Below are 8,701 nucleotides of genomic sequence, written 5' to 3'. Positions count from 1 at the left end.
AACTTGGTAGTGGCTGTTTCACAAGTTGTCAAAATTATTTTGGTGGGGGTAGGCCGGCAGCAGGAATTGGGCAGTATGCGGTTGGAATGAGTTGAGGTAGCAAGGATGGGAGTAGGACAATATGGAAGGTAAATAAATTTTCCTCAGAAGTTGAACACTGTTAGTACCTGGTTTGACAAGTGACCCAGAGACTCAGTGCAGAAGCATGTATATTAAAACCCAAGCATCAGAAAGAACCAGCCCCTTCTTTCTCTCTATGGCAAAGAACCATTCTTTGTCAGCCTTCTTAGAAAAGCAGTCTACCCAGTTCTTCATTTCTTGTCTGTGAATTAGGTAATGAGACTTCAGGTAGTGAATTCTCCGGATGTTTAGATGCTGCTGAAAAGGTCCTGAGACTCTAATATACAGTATAGCATGATGTCACTTCCCGAGCCACTGCAAAGGTGAGGCTAGCACATTAGGCAGAGGCAGGAGGCACTCTGTGGATCGAGTCAGGGTAAAGGCTGTGTTTGTACTTTGAGGTGGATATTGGGGATAGTAATTGCATTTCCATTAACTGATGGAATTCAAATGGGCAAAACATGCCCCTTCTCTTTCCAGCTACTGTGTTTTTTCCCTGGTCACCTAAATATCTTAATTGATGTTATTAATCACTTCTGTTCTCTTGTACAGTAGTTTCTTAGGTCAATAAGCTGTGAACTGAAATCTTTGCACTTTTTTTATTTATTCACTTTTAGAGAGAGAGGGAGGGAGAGAGAAACAGAGAAACATCAATGTGCAGTTGCTGGGGGTTATGGCCTGCAACCCAAGCATGTACCCTGGCTGGGAATTGAACCTGCAACACTTTGGTTCGCAGCCCGAGCTCAATCCACTGAGCTACACCAGCCAGGGCAAATCTTTGCATTTTGATTGCAAGAATTTGCTTTTTTCTCAGAAGGACGCTAACTCTCTGTTAAGCATGGCTTTGATAACTGAATGATAAGAACGATAGATTTACCAGACTGAAAATCATTAAGTCAGATGTTCGGTTTGTTTCACTGTTGACGCAGTCTGATGTTCTTATGCCTCTTGTCTGCAAATAGGCGCTTTAAAAATAGTTTTTCTTTATTACAAAAGTAATGACAAGATATAGAAAATACAGATGAGCAAAAAAGAAGAGAAATTTCTGTCAGGTGTCACTTCCCAAGACCATGAATCACGAACACTTGTGGAAAAAAGACTGGGAATCTTTTTTCTTAGGCTTTTCCTTTTTCTCTCATCAAAAATTGGATCTCAGTATGCCACTCTTGGGACCCTCGTTGTGAATGCCTTTTCATGTCACTGGACCATTTTCTCCAGCCCTGTGGTGGTGGCTGTGGGGTCGCATTGTGTGCCTGCAGACAGCCTGCACCGTCGCCCAAATGGTCAGACATTTACCTTGTTTGTAGTCATTCACTAGCAGAAGCAATGCTGTGGTGCAGTTCTCGAAAACCTTTTATATTTGCTTGATCGCAACCTCTGGGTAAATTCCCAGAAGTGTTATTTGCTGGGTCAGAAGCTTTTACCACATCGCACTCCCAGATGGCTTACTTTTCTAGAATTCTGGGTTCAATTTAGGTCACTTAAGTATAAGATGGGGACCAGCATTTCTGCTCTCCCATTTTGCGCATCGTGTGGGGAAAGGGAAAAGAATGGCAAATTGATTTATGTCTTAGCAGGGTCTGTTTTCCACAAAACTGGTATGTATAAAGACAGGCCATACATTCACAACACTATTTAAAACAATTCTTGGTAGCTGATCTGGCCAGCAGCAGTTCTCACAGTAGGGATACCCTGTGCACTTTTGGTTGGTGTTCACAAAAACTCACTGAAAGACAATCATTGTGCAGAAAATGGGCTGTGAGTGAAGGGGTCAGCCATGTATTATTGTATCTGTTAAAAAAAATCAGCTGAGGAGACATCATTCATTCATTTACCACAGAGGTGTTGAGACCCTCTGACATGCCATGAGGTGTTCGGGGTGCTCAAAGTACCTCAGATACAGCCCTTGCCTGTACGCAGGTGACATTGTATGTGTGTCTGTAGCTGTGTGGCGGGGGGTGGGGGGAGGTACAGAAAAACAACACAACCTTTCACATAGCATGTTAGGAGATGATGAAGTTATGAACAGAAATGATAGTAGTATGTGTAGGAGGGGTGGGACATGTTGTAAAGAATGAAGGGAGCTAATGGACCTCAATGAGATGCTGACATTTGGGTCAGAACCTGCAGGAGGAAGGGAGTGAGCACGCTGACTGACCCGTATAGTGAGCCTGGCAGGGCCGTGCCCCCGGTCCAGGACTTCAGGGTCTCTCTTGGCCATCAAGCTATTTGTTGCACATCCAATACACACAAACCCAGAATGTGTTCAGCCCAGTTCCTGTGGTCCTGTAGAGCACTGTCTTCAGCCATAGGCCTGTCACGCACCGGCAGGCCCTAGGTAGCATGTCCTTTTCGTGAAATGAAAAGTGTAAAACACACTTGATGTCCACCTGCACCGCCAAGGGTACAAGGATGAACTAAAGGTAAACAGTCAATCCCAGAAGAAACAAAACACTCTCCATGATGGATGCCCATTGTCTGTCACACTCAGCTAAATAAAACTTAGAATACCATCAAATTAATGAATTAGGCTTTTGAAAATGAAAATACGGTTTTGGTAAAATATCCAAGCTTATTCGTGGTAGTCTAAACTATGTGCAAAAAGGTAAAAATAATTTCATTTGGATTTTAGTGGAACTGTAAAAATTATTATGAATTCTTAAGTGCAAAAGGATCAGCCAGGACATCTCTCTCAGCTCTCTCCCAATGTACCGCAGAGGGAATGAGGCACAGGCGGTACCAGGGCTTGTTCTTAAGCTGGTATGAACTCGCCAGTGCACTGCTGTGAGCCTGGTCCACAAAGCTGTACCCTCTCTGTCGCATGGCAGGTCTGTCCCAGGGCTACTGTGCTTCCATCAGGCTTCCTGATGCATTAGAAGGACTGACTGATAAGTACACTTCTAAACTCCATCAGTTATGAGATAATTTCCTCTCCCCCTTTCTTGAGGTGGTCATTGATTTTCTGCTTGTCAATGAGCTGTGTGGCACGCTTTGGACACTAAACGGATTACTGATCTTTGCATTTTTCTTGAAGGAAAATGTGATGCACCAATCATAAAAACCAGATGTAGCTGGTAAAACACCTGTAACTGGGCGTTTTTAAACTCAGCAACATAGTAGAACCGCAAGGGCAGAATTTAAGTTCAAACTCAGTGACTGGGTTAAATGAGATTTTTTTCAAGTGTGGTCTGATTTGTTTATAGATACAACCTAATCCATGAAATCTTACTCTATCAGATCTGCTTCTTTGGTGGCAACGTGGCAAGAACACATTTTTAATAAATAAAGGCATTATATATAATTTTTAATATATTTTAGGCCTTTCCACAAATATCTCTTAGATATTGAGTGGTTATTTGTCAAGAAAATGATCATCAGGGCTCCAATTTGGTCTTCTAATGAACCTGAACAGATATTACTCAAAGGCATGTGTCCAGTAAGAATAAGATAAATCTCTTGCAGATTTTTCAGATGTTCTTCACTTGCCATTACTTTTCAGACTCATTATTTTGTTCATCTTAAATTAAAATACACCCTAAATCTCATAAACATCAAAATTTCTACCTCAAATGTTTAGCCTAATAGCACTGAAACAGGCCTTAATTTTTACATCCTTTTTTTTTTTTTTTTAGGAGTTTGATTATCGTGATTTCTTTAAATTAAATAACTAGAGGTTGAAAAGGGACTCTGGGAAAGGCAAGGAAACCAACACATTTAGTGCAGTTTATGGCCCAGGAAATTGCTAGCATTTTATGTACAATGCATTTAAATCCCCCAAACCATTTGTATATTATGGTCCCCATTTTAGAGATGAAGAACCCAGCCTACAAGGGTTAAATTGCCCAAGCCACATATCCTGTAAGGCACAGATTTGGCATTCAGGCCAGCTCTTGTCAATTAAAAGCACATAGCTTATCAATCTTCTCTTTCTCCTTCTCTTTCTGCCATTTCCCTGGGCTGTTATCCCTAGGTTGAATTTAAAAATTTTGAGTTGGATTGCAGTTTTTTTAAAAAAAACTACCAATAAAGCTAGAACTTTATTCAAAGTTCCTACCAGCAAGCTAGAACTTTATTCAAATAATACTCTTGGAAACTGTAAGTTAAGGTAGAGACTAAACAAAAACAGCCCTTCACTCAGCGAGCAGTTATTGATCATATGCCATGTTCTGAAAACTGCTCTGTGCTGGGGTTAGAGAGGAGAATGAGACTCTCCTGCCTCTGTCCTCATGGCACACCCAGGCTCCTGAGAAAAAAGGACACTGAAAGTGTGGTGACCAGGCTGAAGGGGAAAGCAAGTAGTTTGCGGGAGAGAATTAGAAAGTAAGCTTCGGTCAGTGGAATGGACTGAAATGGCGTTGAATGTTCAGAGAGGGGAGTACAGTTGACCCTGGAACAACACTGTGATCAGGAGCATCAGTCCTGTGTAGTCAAAATTCCACGTATAACTTTTGACTCTCCAAATCTTCATTTCTCTTGGTGTCGGGGGGTTGATTCTAGGACCCTGCCCCTCTCCAGACTAAAACTCTCAGGTGCTCAAGTGCCCTATATAAAATGGGGTAGTCAGTTCATACAGTTGGCCCTCCACACCAGGACTTCCAAGTGTGGATTGAAAACAGTAGTTATTTATTTTTTAAAAAATCCACGTATAAATGGACACACACATTTCAAACCAGTTGTTGTTCAAGGATCGCCTGTAGTTGGGATACAGGTGTTGGAGCTAGTATAGCTTAAACTGCAGGGCAATATAGAATTATGGCCACAGGGAAGCAGGTGTTGTAGTGAGGTGTGTTGCTTGCAGGGCAGTTTAAGCCCCTCTTCTCCTGCCCCCGTCTTAATAAAAAGGTTATTCCTGTTTGATTAAATGAAATGGGATCATAATAGTTTCATATGAAAATCTTAAAGCAGGTTACTCTAGTTATTACTCACTTTTATTACTCACCTGTGTGTGTTCGTTTATTCCTCACCCATGTGCTTTCCCACGTGGCAGGGTCCCTTAATTTGAAAAATTGGAAAAACAGCAGTTTCTCAAATGTACAGAATTGTGGTTCTGCTCCAAATTTCAAGTGCCCCTTGAAAAGAACTGCCGAGTTTTTTCTGTCATGAAGACCATTGTACTTGGTATTCATGATGCTAAAACAAATTTCATGAAAAACTGATCTTGATAATAACCTCATAAGGACAGCTTCTATAAAATGAACTAGGGAATATAAACAAATCCCATGAGAGCACAGAACATTTGAGTAGCTGCCACAGGATGGATATCCTTTGGAGGACCGTAAGACAAGCACTGCAAGCATTATGAGAGGAAAACGTTACAGGGCAGTCGCAGCCGCCCATTCATCGATGTTCTCATCCTCCTCGGGAATGTCAGTATTGAAAACGGTTAATCTCGAGTGCTTCCAAGTATGAGTTTTTTGGCTGGTATGTTGAAAATAAATTTAGTTGAAAGGATTTATTACATTTCATTTCATACTATAATAGACGTGAAGATCTATTTCGATTGATTTTTTTTTCTCAGTTACTCTTTGTGGAGAATTTTGGCCTTTTAAGGTTATATTATGTGGTTAAGAAGTAATGAAAGTCAAGTTGAGGGTATTTGTGTTGTAGATAGCTCACACTCCTACAGCTCTCCACAGCGTTTAATTGCTTTCACAGAGACTAGAGTGGGAGCCAGCTAGCTGATTTATTACTCAGTGACCTGGGGCAAGTCCCACTTTTTTCTCTTGTAAAGTAGGGGTGTTAATAATACGTACCTTATTCAGTTATTGGAAGGCTCAAAAAAGATAAGGATCAAATGAGAATTAACATCCAGTGCTTAGCATAATGCCTGGCACCTAGTAAGCAAATTCTTTAATACACCTTAGCTGAAAATAATGGGTTTAGGATAATCCTGTAGAGGAGCTATGTGTGCCTGTCCTCGTTTTAGAGTTAAAATAACAGCAGCAGTAGCAACAACTATAATAGATATAATATAATAGATACCTTTTATTGGGCAGAAGTGCTAAGTGCTAGTACATTATTTCATTTGCTCTCTACCACCACCGTGAAAAGGTGGTTTGTGGCAAGTCTGTTGAATAGGGTGATTAAGTAACTTGCCTAAACTCATCCAGATTGTCCCGTGGTTGGCACTTGAAATTTAACCCGGACCTGTCTGAGAAGCCCCCTTCCTCAGTAGGTAGTTCATACCGCTGCCGCAGGAGCAGAGCTCTGCATCCTGCCCCGTGTTCCCTGGGGGAGGCGACCAGACTCCTTTCTGTGCCTCTGCTCACTGGGGCCCAGTTCTTTGGAGTCTGTACCTGTTCCCTTTCCACATTCGGGGCTGATGGTTTTTGAAAATCAATAGTTATATTTTAGATGTTTATTGGAAGGTTGCATATACGAGGCCTGTCCAGAAAAAGTCCAGCCACTGTTAATATAAACAAAAGCAGTCTGTGCCACATCGATGTAACCTGGTAGCCAAGGAGGGTGGACTGGAATGCCCATGCATGAACAATGATGACTGCACTGTGCTAGTCAGGGGAAGCAGTAGACGCCATTGAGTGAGCATGCATACTGTGTGGCTGTCATGTTAAAAAATGACTGAGTGAGTAGAGCAATGGATCTGCATCAAATTTTGCATTAAGCTTGAACACTCCTCCACCGAAACTGTTTAGATGATTCAGAAGGCTGCAGTGGTGACTGGCAGCTTCATCATGACAATGTGTCCCATCCACTCATGCATCAAGCCTCTTGCAGAGTTTTTTGGCAAAACATCAAATCACCCAGGTGACTTGGCCCCCGTACAGCTCAGATTTGGTGTCCTGTGACTTCTGCCTTTTTCTAAAACTAAAATCACCTTTGAAAGGGAAGAGATTTCAGACTGTTGATGAGATTCAGAAACATACAGTGGGGCAGCTGATGACAATTGGGAGAACTGTGGGAGGTCCCAAGGTGCCTGCTTTGAAAGACACTGAGGCATCATTATCCTGTGTACAATGTTTCTTATACCTTGTATCTTCATCAATAAGTGTCTCTATTTTTCATATTACATGGCTGGATACCTTCTGGACAGGCCTTGTAGAATATATTTATTTTTCACTTATAGCCATGATACAAGGTATCTTTTAAAAATATGAATTAGGTAATAATCCTGGTGCTATACAGATATGGCAGAGAATTGTGCGGTTGTTACGTGGGTGGCTGGATTTTGAGAAACTGCTGTGTGTCACGTGCCTTTCTATGTGTAAGTTTTTCTTTTTTTCTTCCTCTTTCAGCCAACCTCTTTCTTCCCCCCACAATGAAAAATAATAATGTGAGTTAAACTAGTCAGTCTGACTGTGGGGTGGCCAGTGGGTGGTTGGACTGGGATTAAGATTGTTTTATTTTACTTGGCTTCCATGAACTCTGCTGTCTGTCTATCACGGCCTTCCTGCCTCATCACTCCGAGAAGTTCCTACTGTCTGCATGATTGAAGGGTAAGGTGATGCCTTCGGCAGTGTGGCTTGTGTGATTCTCCTAATTACCAGGAAAGGGGTGACCAGTTTATGAGTTCAGCTTCTGAGGCTCTTTATCGGCATTAAAGTGGGCTCTGATCTGTGAAAGTGGATGTTTTCCAAGGCAATTCCCCATTTCCAAGAGCTCCATAGAGATCATACTTGCGGGAAGCGAATCCATCAAGTAATTAGAAGATGAGAGTAGATGGGCCTGCCAGTAGTGAACACTCACACTCTCGACCCAAGAGCTTGTGGGCTTGGCTGGTGCTCCTGCCTCTTTGGGGATAAGGTAGCACTGCTGCTTGTTGCTGAGCCTGGTAAAAAGTTACATTATATTTATGTTTACACTTATTCTTATAGCCAAGATGTGGGTTAATGTAACCCCTTGCCCTTTGACTGAAGAGATTCACTTAGGCTGTGTAGAAGATTTAATTTCTAAGACAAATGAAAGTACTTCTAGGATATAGGGTACCCCAGTGACTGTTTTTAGATTGGAGAGCTGTGAAGGACACTAGTTTTCTGAGGCAGAGATGAAGTCATCTTTTACTTTTGCCTTTGCTGTTTATTCAAGACTAACCAGAGAATTTGGTTTTCAGTAATCTTAGTGGGTCAAAGAAATCACACTGAACTTTAAGCTTTAGATGGATTGCTTCTCTCAGCCACCCTGAACATAGGTAGAAATGGTGGGTACCAAAATCAAGGGGCGCTGGGAGACATGGGGAAAGTCCCCTGCCCCAAAGGCTATCTCCTTGAAATGACCTGTTCCTTTCTTTTGAAGTTCCTGGTATCTAGTTTCATCTGCAAATCCCTGAGCTAGTAGTGTGTCAAGATAGGATCCATTGAGCTGGAATGGATGATGGGATGAGGTGACAGGAAGAGCACCTTGGAACCTGGGTCACTGTCCCAAAAGCTCATGCCTAGGCCAGAAACAGGTACAAGATTCCGGAAAAGGGGAGGGAGGCCGTGAAGAAAAACTCATTTTACCTTCTTTATGGACATACCCAAGGCAAGTCTGAGCCTCAGGTAGGATGTGAAGCACATCTTGCAGCCTGGATGTTTTCTGTCTTAAGAAAAAGGAATGATGGAGGGCTTTAGATGCATCTACACAC

At 42.1% G+C, this 8,701-nt stretch overlaps 1 protein-coding gene across 1 annotated transcript in view; it reads left to right on the top strand.

Moving 5' to 3' along the window:
* Positions 1-8,701, top strand: part of GNAQ (G protein subunit alpha q) — a 259,407-nt gene that overhangs the window by 124,638 nt on the left and 126,068 nt on the right.

Source organism: Phyllostomus discolor, chromosome 3 (genome assembly GCF_004126475.2).
Source record: "Phyllostomus discolor isolate MPI-MPIP mPhyDis1 chromosome 3, mPhyDis1.pri.v3, whole genome shotgun sequence".
NCBI classification, from domain to species: domain Eukaryota; kingdom Metazoa; phylum Chordata; class Mammalia; order Chiroptera; family Phyllostomidae; genus Phyllostomus; species Phyllostomus discolor.
This window is presented reverse-complemented; position numbering and strand designations above follow the sequence as displayed.